Here is a 19,665-nt window from a genome sequence, read left to right on the forward strand (position 1 = left end):
ACTGGTTGTCGCTAAGAGTCATAAACAAGTAGTCCTAGAAATAGTGCACTCACATTTAACCGGAGAACCCTTAGGACAAACAAAGACACAAGCCCAAATCGCTAATAAGCTGTTCTGGCTAGGAATACATTCTGACATTAAACAATGTATTCAGGCCTGTGAGATTTGCCAAAAAGACTAGTAATCAAATGCCACCACCAGTTCCCTAAAATCCATTGACAATTATTGAAATTCCATTCTCAAGAATTGGTATGGACATTGTAGGACCCTTAGAAACATAAAAATGAGGGAACAAGTACATGTTGGTAATCGTGGACTGTACAACACAATATCCAGAAGCCTTTGTCTTGAGAGAAAATACCACCCAGCTAATCCTGAAACACTTGCTCCCTTTCATTTTCCAGAGTGGAGTTTCCAAAGGAAATACTGACAGATCAAGGCCCAGCTCATGGGGAAAGTTAAGCAATTGTTGCACATTTCCACTTTGAGGACCTCAGTATACCACCCACAGACAGATCGTCTTGTAGAAAGATTTAACAAAACATTGAAGACCATACTGCAGAAGTTAGTGGAACAAGATGGCAGAAATTGGGATCAGATGATTCCATGGCCTTAATTTGCAGTTAGGGAAACACTTCAGGATTCCACGGGATTCTTCCTGTTCAAGTTATTTTATGATCGGCAACCCCGGGATGTTGTAGACATGTAGAGGGAAACCTGGGAGGAAAGAAAGGAGACCCCAATACCACTCTGTCAAACTGTCTAGACTTATAGAACACATGACGCAGTTAGATCTTTGGTACAAACACATATGGCCATGGCATAAGAAAAACAGAAGACCTCCTATAATAAAAAGGATTTGTTAAGATCCTTTTCAATAGGCCAAAAGGTATTAGTGTTGTTACCCACTTCAGAGAACAAACTAATATCCAAGTGGCATGGACCTTATGAGGTATTAGAACAGATGGGACCTTGTAACTAGAGAATTTACCAATCTGATTGCTGCCTTAAAAGACAAGTCTACCACAAAGGAGTGGAAGGAAAATCCTTCAGAATCTAATGCCACCATTTTGTCCTGTTTTTTTACCAGAGGATTCAGATAACACTGCCCTAATACCACCCGGCCTGAATAACAACCAAAAACAAGATGTATATGATCTAATTAGACAATTTACTGATGTGCTTAGAGAAGAGCCAGGTAGAGTAAAGGATATTTAGCATCACTTCCGCACTCCTGAAGGCAAAGTGGTACATTTAAAACCTTACCGACTACCTGACTCCCGAAAACAAACCATTATTCAGGAAGTAAAGCAGATGCTTGAGGCTAATATTATTGAACCATCTATTAGCCCCTGGTCCTCCCCTATTGTCTTGGTGGCAAAGCCTGATGGGAGTTGGAGGTTTTGCATGGACTTTAGAAAGGTAAATCCATATCTGCCTTTGACGCTTATCCAAAGCCATGTCTTGACGATCTTATTGATCCGCATCGTAATGCTGTCTACCTCTATACTATAGACCTTACGAAAGGTTATTGGCAGGGCCCACTATATGGACTTGACAAAGTGAAAACTGCCTTCATCACTCCCATAGGTCTGTTTCAATTTAAAGTTTCACCATTCGGTCTACATGGAGACCCTGAAACATTCCAGAGATTATTGGATAAGATTCTACAACCTTACTCAAACTTTTGCGGAGCCTATATAGACGATCTTGTCATACACAGTAAAACTTGGGAAGATCATTTGTACCACCTTTATACTGTCACGCGAGTACTAAGAAAAGCAGGCCTAACTGTGAACCCCCTGAAAATGCAAACTAGCTCAATCTACAATTAAATACATCAGGTTTTTCGTGGATTATAATACTGTTCAACCCCAGCAAGAAAAGGTTACGGCTGTTCTTGGCACCCCTATGCCAAAAACAAAAAAAGACCTACAAAACTTTTTGGGGTTAATTGGCTACTACTGCGGTTTATTCCTTATTTTTCATGCAAGACCTCCTGACTCACTGACAAACTGAACGATGGGGAAACACAAAAGATCAGGTTGGTTGAGGAAGATGAGATTTGTTACACCACTCTCAAGTAGACCCTGTGTCAAAAGTCCCATTCTAAAAGTGGCAGATTTCTCTGAGGAAATATTTTGCAGACTGATGCTTCCTTGATGGGTCTCGGGATGTCCTTTCTCAAAATCACGATGGACTAGAACACCCTATATTATACATCAGCAAGAACTTATTTCCTACGGAAAAGAACTTCTCAGTTATCGAATTTTGAGGCATTGGCTATTAAATGGGCTGTGTTACATCTGAAAAACTATCTGTTAGGCCGCAAATTCAGACTGATCATGGACCACTCCCCTTTAGTATGCATCAGTCAACATATAAAGTCTAATCCCAGGGTTATGCAGTGGTTCCTGGTACTTCAACCCTATTGTTTCATAGTGAAACACCGGAAGGGTCAAGATCAAGGTAATATCGACTAGCTCTCCTGGTTTCCATGTGACACACCCAGGTCCACCCAGAATATGGGATGGGTATGTGAGGAACCATAGGGGCATCCTCCCATCTACTCACCTTGGGTCTTCCTCTCAGGTGGCCACCAGGGAAGGGCCATTGCTTTTGGATCCCGACCCTGGGGATGGATATGCGAGGGAGGATCACCTGGGTGGAGGGACCTTGGGGAGTGGAGGAAAGATGCCTTTGGGCGTGGCACGGTATCCCCCTTTCCCTTGTCAGAATACACCCTTACCTCCCCTGATTTTGTAGCTTATTATCAGTCTTTCCCACTGTCACACACACAAACTGCCCCACAATCATATTCCTTTAAGACTGGTACGAGGAAGAGGCAACTAGGAGTAATGCACACTTCCATCTGTGCACACCACTTTGGTACTAGGACGAGGAAGAGGACTGTGCAACACCACTATAATGGTCAGGCATGTCCACTGACAAAAGTAATTGCGGTCAGGCAAAGGACTTGCACCTGCAACCAATTGAGACACTGCAGGTGCATATAAGATGAACGCACCGGGAATATAGGAAAGACCCACATGGGAAGAAGGACTCAGCATCCCAATGTGGAGCAGGCTGGAGAGGGGTCAGTGAAAAGGACGCTGAGCACTGCAACCGAGCGAGAAAGACGCAGAGGCCAGAATGGGCCACAAGAGGGTCGGTAGCACTGCAGATCCCTGAGCCGTGTGTCCCCAGCTGGAGTTGGTGACAAGGAGTGACAAGGAATAAACACCACAAAGTGAGTTGTGTGAAAATCACGTATTGGCAGAGTCAAGAGACTGCCAAGGAGAAACAGAAGTAAATATGGACTAATGACACAGGTGAAAATAGGAAGCCTGTGTTGGCAAGGAAGTCCAATGAGAATCAATGAACATTACAAAGTGCCAAGGGTTGTCGGTTGGTGACCTGTAATGGGTGGACCGTGTGGTCCGACAACTGCGCCTAGACTGAGTAACCCCTACTTGGAGTGAACCAAGGAGAGTCAAGATGTTGAAGCTGTTTTGCCTAACAAGTGTTCAAATGATTAAAGAGAAAAGCAAGCTAAGTGAATTGTTGAAAATCCTGAAAGGTTTCAAAGTGGATTTGGAATCAATATTGAAAGATGAGAAAGTTGAATTGACTGTGACTTTGAAGCTAGAAACCTAACTTTTTGTGAGCTGTGTTGAACTTGGGGTAGGGAACCCCAAGGTCTATTTGTGAAACTATTCTTAACTCAGGAAGGGGAAGCTGGAAAGGAAGCCAGAAGTTGGAAGAAGCCCAGAACTTTAACACTGTTTCTTTGGTTGCTGACATCCCTACACATTGTATATTTTTAGTTGTGAGGGCAAGAATAGCTTTTGAGTTGGTCTTAATGACACAGGCTATCCTCAGTTTCTTGAGGTAGGGAAATCCCACATCAGCATAGGTCAAGTTAGGCCTTACACCATCATGACATTTAAGAAATAAACCATTTTATTTTAGAAAAGTGAATCTGTTGTCTTTGTCTTACTTCATAATGTCTTCACATAATGTAATTAAAGTTATGACTCCCAATTTGTACTTTAAATGCAAATCAGTACAGACAGAATCATGTTGCCTACAATAAGTATCTATTTGTAAATGCTGAAAGAAAACAGAAAAGAGCAAGCCTGAATAGGTAATAGGATGTCAGGGACACCAGCAGTGGGTATGTTGCGTGCCTGTAACAGTATTGAACCCAATTTCCTTGTCAATCATCCACTGTTAATGAAAGCAAGGGGCAGCAGCGCGGCTGTGGGTGCTGCTGCAACTGGGCACATGAAGATTGGCCCCATCTGTTTTGACAATGTGCAATATGGTATTATCTTGGGTTACTTCTCATGTTTTGCCATTATTGTTAACAGCAACATCGAGATAGTTGAGCTTTAAGTTGCTACTGTACAAAATATAAATGCAGAACATTACCAGATGTTTTATTTTAGCTTTTAGAAATAAATAAAAAGGAAATGAAATAAATATAGAATTAGTTTACAAAATATGGAAAATGCCAATGAAATATCCAAAAGGCAGTGAAAGTTGCAAAGTTGTACTATATAAAACCAAAAAATACAACAGCATAACATAACAAAAACCCATAAAACTGGGAGCAGATGAACAAAAAATGAGTGTTTGCCATTTACTATTTCACTCAAAAATGTGAAATCAATCTGCATTTACAGATTTCTTTTTGTGCAGGTTGCACTTGATCTTATTTAAGCTAATTATTATTATTTTTTTGTTTTATTTTTTTATAATCTCTACAGATTTTTTAACAAAACACTAGAGTAGCAGAAACACGTCGACAGTCCGGCGTGCTTGGAAGACGAAAGGTAACGAAGATTAGTTTGAAGATGCAAGTGGAACAATGGTTTGTGTCTGCAAAGGGAGGATCACGTTGAAGATGTGTTGCATGATGTTTATTGTGGCTAAATGCCATGTCTGTCACCACCTAGCAGTTTGTTCCAGCAAGTTCCCTCGTCTTCAAGAGTAAAATTTGAGAAAATGTCTTTCAGGTAAGTAAAGTGAATGTCTTGCGTCGCAGGACAGTTCAGGAGGAGATGACGAATAGTTTCCTTTACAGTGGGAGATTTACAAATTCGGCAGCAGTTGGATGAAGATAATTGTCTGATAGCTAAAACTTTGTTAGTTTCTAGAAGGTTCAGACGGGTTTTTAAGAAGTAATTTCGCGCCGACCTGTTCGGAAAAAGTTTTAAGTGAGGTTGAACGGAATCCAGTATCTTGAAAAAGGGAGGGAGGTGGCTGGTGAGTTTATATTTGGCTGCGGTCTCGTTGGTGTTGATCCAATCCAGCTCTCTGATCTTTTTGAAGACTCTAACTGGGTTAGTTATAAGCTCTTCTATGTCGCATGTTACTGATTTTAAGATGGTCAGATTCTTGGTTTCCCATCTTGACAGCATTTGGCAGGTTCCAAGTCGGATTTCCTCACTTATCAGGTGGTATGCATAAGGGGAGTCTTTCTGTATACATTTTCGGTATACCAAGACGCTGTTACAGTCTATAGTTGTTTTTAAAGATGAGAGGGTAAGTTCACGTCTGATTAATGTTATCGGTGTTGATTTTGGGAGGCCAAGGATTGATCTCCAAAAAATTGCTTCAGCATTTGGCCACAGTTCTGGAGGGAGATTTGGCATTGCGTCCGCACCATAGGACAAAGATGGTATGACCTTCTTTTTGTAGAAGTCTCGCACAGGAATTATTGAAAATCTGCCAAATTTGATGTCAATCGCTTTTTCTTGGGTTGCCAGTTCAGTAGTTTTTGCATACAGAGCCAATTGCATCGCTTTTTCTTTGGGCGTGCTGTCTAATATAACGCCAAGGTACTTAAAGTTAGTGACTCTCTCGATTGTGGTCGTGCCCAATTTAAGGAGAATTTTATCTTCCTTTTTCGCAGACCATCATTTTTGTTTTCGAGTCGTTGATTTTCAAGTTGTTTACCGTCATATATTGTTGCAGGTTAGTGAGTTGGCGTTGTAGGCCTATAGGAGTGTTGTCCAAAAGAATTAGATCGTCTGCGTAAAGAAGGCGACTAATCAGGTCACCTCTGAGTTTTGGAGGGAAAGCTCGTACCGATTTTTCGGTTTCCTGAAAATCGCCTAAATAGGACCAGAACAAGGCCGGAGCCAAGGGACAACCCTGTTTGACACTTCTGGCTGTTGTTTTTTCCTCCGATAGGGCCCCTTGTTGATTGAGACGGACCCGCATGGACGTATTAGAGTAGAGAGCTTTGATTGGATGAAGTATGTCAGGTGGACATTTCCATTGGATAAGTTTCTGCCACAATCTTGCGCGATCCACTTTATCAAATGCCTGGGTAAGGTCGACAAAAGTGATGAATAAACGGGGTCGGCCTGCCAAAATTTTACTTTTGAGCGAGCTCAGTATTAAGATGTTAGCGTTTCTGCCCAAGTTCTTTTTGAAGCCAGTTTGCAGTTTGTCTTGGCAAGGGGCTTTGTTGGCCCAAGAGGTAAAGTGTTTTAGGAGAAGAGGCCCGAACAGTTTGCCTATGGGGTCAAGAAGGGCGATGGGGCGGTAGCTGGCTGGATCTGACCTGTTTCCTTTTTTGTAGATGGGCACTTCATTTGCACATGTCCACGATGGGGGGATGGACTTAGTGGAGGAACAGCGTCTAAAGATTTGGCTCAGAAGAGATGACCAGGCTTCAGGGTGTGATTTCAGGTCGAGGTTGGTAATTCCATCAAGACCTGGAGCGCGTGATGGTTTCAATTTTTTAATCAAGTCTTGAATATCTTCAGTGTTGTCCAAACGAATCCAAGGAATTTCGTCATTGGTTCGATGGTTGTGAGGCTCTGGAAGAGAGTTTCAAAATAAACTTCCCAAGCCGATTGACCAATTCCGTTTAATTGGCACGGACGAGCACCTGGTGTTGTTGAATGGAGCAGGGACCAAAAGTCACTGGCATGATTGCCAGTAATAGCCTTAAGGATGTCTTCACTGTCTTGTTGGTAAAGCTTGTGTCGATGGCCCCTCAGCCATGATTTATACGTTTTTTCGGCTACTTTGATGATGACAGAAGACTGCTGAAAGTCTAGTTTCCGTGCCTGCCTTTTTGTTTTTCTCAGATCTCTCTTTTTTTCAGCGATCAATTTGTCGTAAATATGTTTTTGGTCTGCCATTGTTGACTTTTTTTTCCTCTGTGGGACTCTAAAGGTGGTCAATAGTGGGGTATAGTCCACATCCGTCCTGGGTAGTTGGTTACTACAGTCTTTGTATAGAGCTGTTATAGAGGTTATGGCCTTTTCTGTCATCCTGAGTCTTGTTCCCTGCGAAGTTACTTCAATGTTTGTACTCATTGTTTGATTAATCGGTGGGCTCGAAGTCCAGGTTGTTTCTAGGAGGTTGTGGTCGCTTTCCAGTGTTTTGACCACCTTATATGAGGTAATGTGCGGTAGTAGGGAGCGTGACGCAAAAATATGGTTGATTGTTGAGTTTGCTCTTTCCCAAGTTGGTAATCTGTTTGGGTCGAAAAAGACTTGATCAAGGTTGTCAAATGATCTGGATTTCATCAGTTTTTGCCATTTAGTTGACCTCTGATCTGTTGGTAGTTTTTTTAGTTTAGTCGCCGTAGCTTTGGCAGGAGGTTGGCAGTTAGTGTTAAGGTCTCCACATAAAACTACGTGGTCCGGCTGATAAATGACTTGGGCTTGGTCGAGTTCTTGTTCGATCGTATTGATGAATTTTGAGCAGTCTAAGGTAGCTGGGTTCCAATAGATTGTGACGACTATTATTATCTTCGTCGATCTTTTGTTCGTTTTTTCATCCCTTGTTAGCCAATTTAGTTTCACCATCAACATGAAGTGATTTTCCTTCAGTTTTTGTATTTCGGTTAAGCCACGTCCGCTGCGGATTGCAATGAGAAGGCCCACTGTTGGACGACCTGAAGGGCCTTTCTTGGCCAACACTATGTTGGTCTCGTAGCAGTCGAGGATTGGAGGTCGAAGAAGCCATGTCTCTTGTAGACAGATAATATCGTAGTCATTCAGGTTTATGGAACCAGGCGCTGTCAGATGGAGAAATCCTCGTGTGTTCCATGAACACATTTTTATTCGGTCTTGATCGTTGGATTTCTGAGTGTCACTTGTGTTGCTGTAGATCTTGTTCTTGAGTGGCTATTTTTGATGATTCATCTTTAGGGCTTTTGGCAGCCATGACCAAATAGAGTGCAGTGACGAACTTGGGGGAAATGTGGTTACCTCAGAGCAGAGCTCGTTCTGGACTTTCCTTTGAATTTTCAGGTCTTCTTTTGGTTGTTTGGTCCTGACGTGTGAGTCAGGGACTTTTAAGTTTTTATACACCGATTTTAAGAGGTTGTCAGGACGTTTTGAAGACAATGTTGTTTCTTTTTCCTGGGAAGCTTTGTTGGAGCTTTCTTTAGGTTACGAGGTGGTAGTTTCCTTCGGTAAAGAACAAAGTTTTTGGCGTAGTATGCCAGGTCGGTTGGTTACTTTTGCCTGTTCCTGAGTCTCTTTGTGTTCCCAATAGTTGCATGGTTTTATTTTCCTCGAGGATTCAGTAAGATCGTAACCCATTATTAGTAGTTCCTCTAGAGCAGATTTTAGCAGAATATTTGTTGTTAGTGACGCTATGTACAGATGTGAGATCGCCTTAGAGCCATGATGACTTGGATCGACTATCTGGAGGTCGGCTGATTTCACTGGACATAGTTTCGGAATGTGACTGAATAAGTCAATGACTGCTCTTCTGTTTAGTATCACTTCGTCGTGGTTCCCAGGAATTTGCTCTAGTTTTAATATCCTTCGAATTTGAGGTTTCGTATGATATTTATCAGTTTTCGATTTGTAGACCATCCTCGTAGCTTGTTTTGTATAGTCTCTTATTGGAGGTTTCTCTTGCTGAGCTTTTGAGTGGTGTACCCGGGGGCTTCTATGTATTCTGTCTTCCTGTCCCGTGGTCAGCTGATGTGTATGGCTGCCACGCTTATTTCTCTCTTGTTTTCGAAGGTTAGATCTGGGTTGAGGTACAGCAGAAGGCTCCTTGGGTAGATGTTCTTTTGAACCGTAGCTGTTCTTGATCGCTCGATGTCTTCGTTCTTCAAAGGTAAAGAATGGAGATTCAGTGGTCTCCGTTTCTTTGTTGGTGTTTCGTTGTAAATGTGGAAGAATTACGGTGGAGTCAGAGATTTCTTGAAACTCCGAATGAGAAGTTGTTGTTATATCCGTAATGTGTTGGGTGATGTTCATCATATCCTCATTGTTTAAGAAGGCTTTGACCCCTCTCGGGGATTAGTTGAGTATCTCAAGTTCATCCTTGTTTGAGTCACGTGTATCTTTTACTTGCACCTTCGATTTCAGAGGATTCGGAGGGCGTTTTTGAGGAATTATCGCCTTAGGACTGGCTGGCTCTTGCTGATGGAAAATTGGTTCCAATAGTGAAGTTGTTTTACGTTTGGGATTAACTTCTTTATTTCCTTTAGGTGACCTGAATCTTTCAGTCGGAAGAGGCGACGGGATTGTTAGGTCGATAAATGGTAGAGTTTGTGTACCTTCTGATTTTGTAGATGGCTTTCCAGTGGCCATAGATCTCGTGGGCAGGACTAGTTCTTGAGTTTGAGGCGCAGATAGGTCTTGAGTGGATTTATTAACAGTCGGTGATTTCTTTGCCTCTAAATCCATGATGTAACCTTCCAGAAAAGTCAATTTATTTAACATTGACGCTTGGATCGATGTATGATCTTTCATCGTGTCTCCGATTGTTTCGTTCAGTTTGACGAATGGATTAAGGGTTATCGTTAATGCTGACATCAGAGTGCATGTGTCAAATTCTTTTGGTTGTGGATTATTTGAAGTTGTGGAACAATGAGGGACAGGTCTACCCCTTATTGGAGACGGTGGGCGCATAATTAGCATGTTTACAGACGACAGCCTTCTAGGTGGGTGATCTGAAGAGTGTCTTCTTTGGTTATTGTAGTTGTCTAAGTTTGAATAAAAGGAATCTAAAGTTTTTTCAAACTGAAGTCTATTTTTGGATTTCAGAGGATACTTGTTTCCGAGGTCCTTTTCTAAAGTTTGTATGTTGGGTCTGCAAGGCTCACTTAAGGGCGAAGTTGAAGTGTCAAGTACCTGGCCTTTATAGTTATCAGTGTCACTTGATCGGTGTTTTGGATCGCAATCGAGCGACAAATCTTGTGGCGAAGGTTGAATTGGTCTGGCTGTATCAAGACACCCGCACGTTGGTAGAATCGGGCTGTTTGGAGGGGGTATGGGCCTCTCCGCCTCTGCTACCTCTTGATGGTTGTTCCAACTTTGATTTTGTGCTTCATGATCGTTAATGTTGGAATTTTGTGGAGCTTCTAGAGTGGGGGCAGCGGGTTTGTCCTTTTCCTTAGTGGCTTTAGGCGTGGCTATTGTTGGAGAAGACGTTAAGGGAGAATTCAGATTTCGGGCAGGCTGAACCCCCAACTCCGCCGGTGTTATTTGTGCACTTGCAGGAATCACATTTTCTGTAAAGTGCCAGTTAGCCCTGTCTATGTTATGGGCAAACCTGTTATCTTCTTTTGAGGAGGGTAGAGAAGGTTTACGTTGTGCTTGTATCAGCCTACGATACTTGCGGGGTGGTGTGATTTCGTCTGCTGCCTCAAGAATTTCAGCATCTGTCAGCTCTTTACATTTCTCTTGGATGGCTTTTGAATGTTTATGGAAAAAGTCTGATAATAGTTTTAAGGGACGTTGGGGCTTTTTAATACCCTTTCCTGTGCCTTTGGGGCCAACACGGACCATTTTGGTGGATTTGGCCTGTTTTTCTGTGATCTTGTGGGTAGTCGAAGATTTTACTTGTTTGGTTGTTTTACCTTGAACATGGTTTTCCTTAATTAAATCTTCAGTAGGTCGAATTCTTTATTTTTGGTTTTCAAGTGGGGTTTCCCCCTTTTCATGAATCGTTGGTTGTAGTGATGGAATGACAGTACTTTCATCCGAACTCAAGTTTTCAAGGGGTGGATTTGAGGAATTGTCCCTGTGGATCATTGCTATTACCGTTAATACGGTAATAGGTGGAGCTGTCATGCTTTCGCTTACAGGTGCCGGCGCCGAGCACACGGCTACCGGCACACACGAGCGTCCTTGCTTTCTCGCTACGGGCTGGATCTCCTCGATGGAATTAGGACCCTGGGCCTCTCTCCTCCCAGGCCGAAGACCAGGCACGCCGCTCTCCTGAGCGACAACCTCCTCCGGCCCCGGCGCATCGGATTCACGCCTCGCCAGTACCGGCCCCGCCTGCAAGCTCAACGCCGCCTCCCCTCCGGGAGGCCGCGGAGCGCCGGCCGCTGCGGAAACCATCACAGCCGACTGAGGGGAGGCACCAGTTGGTAATGACGCAGGACTCAAAGCGGGCCCCCCTCCGGGGGACTGCTGAGCGCCAGCCGTGGCTAGAGTCGCCATCGCACACTCGAATGGGCCGCCGGCCGTCCCAACCGGAGGGCTCGACGCAGCCCCCCCTCCGAGGGGCCGCAGAGCTCCGGTGAGGACCAAGCCGGCGTGCAGGGATTCAGCAGTCGCAGCAGGCATAGAGGAGGAGCGAATCTCGTTGCGGCAGCCATCCTGGGCTATGATGCCTCCACAAAGTAAGTCAGCTTCACTTTGGAGTAAGGAAAGTTTACCGTTGGAGAAGCGTAAATGGTTTTCACTGCCTATTTTGTGGGGAAAAAGAATGCTGGCTCCGTTTCCATTTCCGTGGTTTAGTGGATGATTAAGACCCGAACTCAGGTGGATAACCAGGTCATAGGTGGTTTGAGTAGGAGTAGGAAAAGATTGTTTGTGGTCTTGTGTAAAGATTGTAGTTGTGGTTTTTATTGATGACAACTTCGAATAGTTTCTTAGGCAACGTCTTGTAGTATCTTCTGGGTCCAGGAGCAGCGTCAAAGAAGGAGAAGGGGCAGCCTTGGCCGTCTTGCCTGGAATGACTACAAGACTGCCACTCGCCGCCACTCCGCGTCCGCTCCGCGGAGTAAGTGAGTCTTTGTAGGGTCAGGTGTAGCAGGAAACACACCTGCAACAGTAGAACTGGAGAAAAGACTGGGTGGTGGGAGTAAACTGCAAGACTGCCACTGGCCGCCACTCCGCGTCCGCTCCGTGGAGTAAGTGAGTCTTTGTAGGGTCAGGTGTAGCAGGAAACACACCTCCAACAGTAGAACTGGAGAAAAGACTGGGTGGTGGGAGTAAACTGCCAGACTGCCACTCGCCGCCACTCCGCGTCCGCTCCGCGGAGTAAGTGAGTCTTTGTATGGTCAGGTGTAGCAGGAAACACACCTCCAACAGTAGAACTGGAGAAAAGACTGGGTGGTGGGAGTAAACTGCAAGACTGCCACTCGCCGCCATTGTTTGTTAGAGCACTCTTTACCCCTCATGGGTCCTATTCATAATGGGAGGAGAAGCAAGAATAAAGCAAACAGCATGATGACTTAAGCACTAGAAAAGCTAACACCTTTGGTTTTTATATGAGCGCTTTATAGGCATTCAACTTGAGACAGTTATTGCTATTATATGTCCAGATACAAGCTTTATTTGTTCTTGTACTCTGATCATGCAATGGGCATGGTCGGTCACATGCAAGCTATTGCCATCAAAATGTTCAGGTATTCACATAATTGCCAAGGATCGCCACCAAATGCTCAAGTACTCATTAAGTGACAGGTAACGTGAAAATCTGGCAACATGTAAAAAAATACCTCTGTGTCTGCAGGGAACCGCCACCATTGTTTACAGTAAGGGCAAGCCCTGCTCTACCCTGCCTCAATGGGAAAGCAATTCACTGCATACTGTGCTGCGTGTATCTGTTTGTAACACACTGTTGTGCAAGTGAGTGGAGATACACTCCACAGAATGTTTGCCTTGCAGTGCTTAGTCCTCACTCCTTTTAGCCCTCTACCTTGTACATGACAGCAGTTGGCCCTTTGGGTATGTGCCAACAATCAGTCAAAACTAGAAAAAGACAATAAGGCTGATTTTAGAAAGTGGTGCAAGTAAAATCCTCCAGGTTTCCAAAGGTGGATAAAAACCTCAGATAAAGTTTGGACTTTATGACTTTCCATCGGTGGATTCCTGGAGAAAAGCTGGCAAAAGGCCATATCGGTATCATATACTCATACTGACTGCTCTTTGAGATGCTAGCGCTGTCTTCATTTTTGGCCAGCTCCTTACCCTCTAAGGCAGGAAACTCCCATAGAACCTAATGCACTTTCTGGCATCTAGCTTTTGATCCTGTTCACTAATGTGTTTCACCGGAACTGGTTGAAACTGGGATTGGCACTGTCTGGTTCCAATGCACACTTCAGCCAGGGGATATCTGTTGCAGTGCAGATGTTCGGCAGCTAGCTGTCCATGATTGCACAGCCGTTAACTATTTTAATGGTGTAGATCTTTGCCAATGGTGCACTGGGACAGACCCAGCTCAGATTTTGGATAGGAAAAGAAGGTCTGGAACCATTGTGGAGGTCACCCATTAGAACCAAGAATTCAAAGAATAAAGAAAATGCAGAGGAGATGGATGCCGAGACCGGATGCCAGGTTCACTGTCTTTTATTAAGGGTGTATTCAAGGTTGAACAACTTAAAGTAAAAATGGGATTGGCCCTAAAAAGGATTTAAAACTGGGCACAGAAGCACTAAGCTAGAACTCCCAGCGAAGAAAGTTGGTAGAACAACTGCTACTGCTGAAGCTGAGCTCATGAGAGGTCTTCCTGCCCACAGTCACACAGGGTAGAGTAGATCAGAGCCTGATCCAGATGTGCACAACCATGGCCACCATATCTCTTGGTAGCTTGTAGCAGCAGAGCGGCATCATTGTGTCTCCATGCTCTCGGAAGCCTGCTGCAAATGAACGCAATTAACATCTCTCCTCGAGACATTTGCCTCTTGGGCAGCAAACATCTGCCAGAATGCATCTGCTACATGAACCCAAAACCCAGACCGGACATGAAATGAGTTTGGTCCAAACTGTGGTGGAAAAGATGGTAACTGAGTGCAGAGGCAGTTTGCAGGTAACTATGCTACAAACATAGTGTTTGAATGCCCGTATACAGTGATGCTGGTGGTAGATGGGTAGGGCCCTGGCAGTCATTATATTTTGTGTTTAACCTGTTTCATTTGCCTTACTCTTTTGCAAGGTATGAGATTTTGCTTTATTAGTTTGTCTTATCTTTAATCACTTTTTTAGAAATGTGATTTTAATGTGTACCGTTATGGAATTGTGACATTTCCAGATGAACAAAGCTAATTAATAAATTAATGAATTAATACAACATAAAATCAAAATCTGGAAATGGAAGAAAAAAAAGAATCGGGAAATGGAAATGTTAGATAACAAATCAAGGTCTTTGACCATAGGTTGCAAGGTCCCTCTGCCACAGGGGTACCTTCCATTACAGGGCCAGCCCAGGATCAAGATGCATTCTAGGGTTAGTCTTGGTCCACTAAGTAGTTGCAATCTTTCCTGGGTCTTGTACCCACAGCTATTTAAATCCTCCCCTTAGGTCCAGAGTCAAATCAACGTTTTGTTGCTCTTCTTTCACATGATATTGCACTTCTTTAAGCAATGTGGGGTATAGCTTGAGTTGGTTTTGGAGCCAGGCATCCCTCCTGCCTATTTCTAGACCCCCAGCACATCTCCAAGTGCATGTCTGTGTCCCTAACTCACCATCCCCTTATCCTCTCTAATGTGACACTAAGTGGACTGCCTCTGCCTCATTCCTCCTTTCACTGTCTGGTTGTTAGTCCAGATTTTTAAACTCTGGCCTGGTGGACAGATCTTTAGGAGGCCACCCTAGTTGTAGTAAACAGAGAAATTCTGGTAACTATAGCCAACCCAATCAAGGTAGCATGGAGAGTGGTCAAGGCTAGGTCTCAGGAGAAAGTAAAGGGGGTCATGGCTCCATAATGGGTCCACCCAATGAGCAATCAATGATTACACTTAGACAAGTAAGTATAAGAATACTATAACATTTATTTATGGCCAAGAACACACTATGAAAATGACTAAGAACAGGTAATATTATCACACAACACTAATAGTAAAATAAATATCTACAATCACGGTGAGTCAGTGTAAAGTAATCAATTCACCCCTCAGCCCTCCATGGTCTGAAAGGAAAGGGAAGTAATTAGTCAATACACAAACAGTCCACAGGAATAACAACCCTAACTTGAAAAGTCCAACCCTATGTTATATGGCGCCTTGCACCCAAAAGTTCACAAAGTTTCCCAGTAGTTGTAGGGAGTGGGACAAAGTTAGAAGGAGGGTCTTGTGGATGCAAAGAAGGTTCTAGAAGACAGATGAGTTCACTGGTGAATAAAACCTTTTCATACTTTAGTATTGCCAAATCCACAAGTTTTCAAAACTATTGAAATGTGTACAAACTTTTAACGGGTGGAGATAGGGCTACATGCAAATACTGTTTTAACTTACCCCCGTACTCTGATTTTGACAGGTCATTGGGGTGTTGCCTGGGGTAGGTTTTGCTGCCGTTTATTCTGGTCAAAAAAGTCTAGGAGCTGCGGGTGCAAGAAGAGCTCTGGCAGAGTCCAGGAGCTGTGTGCAACCTCTTGTCTTGGAACAATGCAGCAGGCACAAGTACAGGCCTCTTCAGGATCCTCAACTAGATGCAGGAAAGCCAGTTTCAGCAACGGTTACTGATGCAGGGTGACAGCAGGTATTACAGATGTCGCGTTTGAGGAAAGTCTTCTATCTTGGGACCCTTGGATGCTGGGAAACCATCATTTCGCAGAGAGGCTACTTAAGGACAAGCTGAAGACCACTGAAGTTCCAAGTCAAAACACAGAATGGAGTTGGTCAGTACACTGGATGACCCAGGGGCACTTCTGAAGACTCCAAAATTCAGGGTACCAAGAAGACATCAAGTCTGGTTGTTCCCACCACTCCAAGGGATCGAAGCACCAGCAAGGAATTTCAAGGTCAGTAGCCAGACAGGGTTCCACTGGGATTGCAGCAACAGTTGGTTGCCACGCCTTCTCAGGATCGGTCCATGGGTCTTCCAAAGTCTTCACAGCTATGTAGCTTACTTGGTTCTGTTGGTGAAACTCATGCATACACTCCAGACATACAGAAACCAGTTTGTGTTTTGGGACCAGCCAGTCCCAGACCACTTGCGGCTTGCAACACACATGGCCTGCAGTAGCCCGCAGATAGCACTGCTTTCCCAAGCAAATGCATGACCATAAAAGGGAATTCTTGAACTGGGAAGGCAGGGAAGAGGCCAACAAACAAAACAGCCAAAAGAACAAACAAAAACATTGTGGCACAACCATGATGGGACACGTGCCTCAGTTAGTAGCAAAATGTGGTAAAGGCAAGAGAGCTAAAATAAAATACAGTAAAAATAGTGAAAAAGTAACTGCTGCCACCAGCTTGTCTTAAGGCACATTTAAATGAACCAGTGTAGTCTAGGGTGATACAAAATGGTCCCGATTGCACTGCACTGTAAGGTGCTGTGTGCAACATGAAAAGGTTACCCAAAGTAGATAACATGTAAAAAGAAAAAGGTAAACATAATTTGCCCAGTACTGACAGTATGAAGGACTAGTCTGTTTCCCCATAACAAGTGAGCAAAAGGCCAGTGGACTGGAGCTTATGGGTTCACTTCACTGTAAAAACGAAAGCAAAAGGTTTGGGGGTCCATAGAATGTGGAGGGAAAGTTGCTAAAAGAGAAAATATTCCTAACACTGGTCATGTGAAGGGCCCACCTACCCAGCCAGGAACCTTATACTCTTACTATCTTTTTCACCACCTCCTCCATGCGCTAAAACCTTCTGCATAGGTTCAGCACCCCCTCCTGATGTTAACCCTTTCTCTTGCCTCTCATCACCTCCTCCCGACGACAACCACATCCTTGATTTCTCTCCCAACTTCTTCAAACGTTACCACCTTCTCCTGTCTCCCCCCACCTTCTCCTTCTACACTTGTCTCCTCCAGTCATTCAACGATGTATACGCTGATTTGGGAGCAGTGGTGTTTCCAGGGTGTGAATACAGAGCTGGAGACACTCTGAGTATGTTTTCTAACTTCTCAGAATTATTTGCGAGGCTGGGTCAAGACCGAAAAGGAATACATTTTTCTCCAGCGTAAGAGTCATTTACCGGGGAACAATAGTGATGTAACTTTGCTTTCTGCATCAGTTTCCCAGTGTTCTGGAAGACGCTTGCTTACAAGATTGTGTTTGCGGCACAACAGAGTTCACTGTGGATCCCACAAATCAGTAAATGTCATTCGTCTGAAGTGCCAGGTGAGCTTGTAATTGTACCCAGACCTACACTAGCTTTGTTCATGAAATGGGGATGGATTCCCTGAAAGGGAAAGCGGTCAATGTCAGTGTTGTACATTTGCGTCTGGTTAGGGATAGCTTTGTGCTCACATATCCAGGAGTGGAATCTTTGGCACTGGCCTGTGTTCTCCACTATCAGGTACTGGGGACCCAGGCAAGGTGACCAGGGGATCCTTCTCATACTGACCCCGGGCCTACCAGCCACTGTCTTGGGGTGGGACTTGAGCCTCTGGGTTACCTTATTCTCTGTCCCTAGTCTCAGGCACTGGATCTTGTCACAGCTCCAACTACTTTAAGATTTGATAGAAACACGTAGTGGACCAGGAGGTTTAGACAACAGATATAAAAAAAATCTAGTCAAAATTGTCATCAAGCTGCTTCAAGTATTTCTCCTGAGTTTGGCAAACAAACCCCAGGTTGGATTAGTATCTATCTGATTGGCCCGGAATTAGGATGCGGTCGCTACAAAAGTATTTTGATGGTTTACAGTGAGCATGCTTATTTTGGATCCTTGCCACATTTTTTATAGATGATCTCTTTTTGTAATAAAATGTAATTGCTTTACAATAACCCATCAGCTAGCATCAGTTGGAAAAATGAGGCCTGGGTGAATTTATTTGCCCAACAGCTGAATAACCTAGATTCGTGGATTATTCAGGGGTTAGCCAACCTCCTGAATTTTTCCCAGGTTTGAAGGAGGTGATACTTTTTTAATAGTCATAGGTGGTGCAGTAAGGCCCCCTCCCAGGGCAGAATAACATTTCTGTTTTCATAATCAACACCAGGTTGGCCTTCTTCTATGTTTACCTTCACAATAGTCGAAGAGACTGGGCCATGATGAATGCTTCCTGCATAGGCCGTTGGAGTATTTCTATGTTTACATATTGGTAAATTGCCATGTGGGGTCATGTGCTCACCCCAAAGGGCTTTTTCAATAAACAAATGCCCTTTGGGCATGTGTTCCCAAATAATCTTGGAGTCCGAGCACAACGGTAGCCTGAATTCTCAGTGTCATATATGAAAAAAGCTCACTGATGCCTATATGGAGATTATCCAGACATGGATGCAAACTGCCGCCAATGATGTTCCTGCTGATCATGGAATGTTTATCAGTCACCATTAGTGAGCCAATTAAAGCAGCAACAAGGAAGGTGGAAGAAAGAAATCATGTAATATGCAGACAATTTTCTGTTACATAGACCAAACATGAAGACTACACAAGAGCCAGGTTGCCAACTGTAAAATTATTTCTAGAGTCACAGACTAGAAAATTCAATTAGTTGAAATGTGATGCACCTCCCATTACCAAGGCATCGGGATCAGAAGACATAATTGACAAATAGTTTAAATGGGTGGCTATAGGCCTGAATTATTTTGTAATTAAAGTGAACAGAGTCCTATATAACATGGTAGAAATAATATAAAGTCCAGGTGGAGAGGCCTAACTCAGAGTCTAAACCGATGGAATTAATTAGAGCTCTCTAAAGGGTCTATGATGAAGTCCCCATAGAGACCTAAAGGCACGGTCCAGTCAAAGGCAGAAGGCAATCAGAGGAGCCCTGATTGATTCCCTTCACTTTCGGAGGGTTGCTGTCTCAAGAAGGAACTTAATGGGACCTGGGTTCAGGAAAGCTAGGAATTTTCTGTGCACAAAGTGTCCGATGAGCATTGCTCAGGGGACTTGAACAGGCTGCGTAGGCATAAACTAGGGAAGTTTACACCATATGGGAGAAGGCAAATCAGGCTCTCCCTAAAAGGTAGTATTTTTGATTACACTATAGCTGGGCACTCTGTAGCTGTACCCCATTAATAATAAGTGAGGAATGGCTGTCCTATAGAGGAGGGAGTGCCTGCACAGCTGGCTCCCATTTTGCACGTGTAAGAATCCCTTTTAAGTCTAGAGTAGCAGAGGGATCGGATTTAGGATAGGAAATGTGTAAGTCATCCAGCTGTCCACTACCCAAGGTCTAAACACATCCGGTTCCAATACATATAGGCACAAAGAGGCTAAGTGAGTTCACCCTAGGGAAGTGTTAAGGTGTGACAACCAGGCATAGAACTGCCCAAGAGGAGGGTTGAGCCATCCACAAATACCAAATCACAGATGGAACAAGTTACTTACCTGTAACTGTTGTTCTCCAGCATGGGTCTGGCATGGATTCACATGCTCATGAATATTCCCTGTCGTCAGGCTGGGAATCCTCGGTAAAGAAAAAAGAAATCAGTTTCAGTTTCGTTTCTGAACTGTCTTTCTACTATTAACCAATCACTAATCTCTGGGTCATACTGCCCCCAGCCAATGACTGCCCTCTACCTAAGCCCCTCCT

The 19,665-nt window shown here is 43.9% G+C and overlaps 1 protein-coding gene across 1 annotated transcript in view; it reads right to left on the bottom strand.

The window, feature by feature from the left end:
- Positions 1 to 19,665, bottom strand: part of SLC15A5 (solute carrier family 15 member 5) — a 435,391-nt gene that overhangs the window by 160,856 nt on the left and 254,870 nt on the right. The window lies entirely within an intron of this gene.

The sequence above is a fragment of the Ambystoma mexicanum genome, chromosome 12 (assembly GCF_040938575.1).
Source record: "Ambystoma mexicanum isolate Mex_15411 chromosome 12, UKY_AmexF1_1, whole genome shotgun sequence".
Taxonomy (NCBI): domain Eukaryota; kingdom Metazoa; phylum Chordata; class Amphibia; order Caudata; family Ambystomatidae; genus Ambystoma; species Ambystoma mexicanum.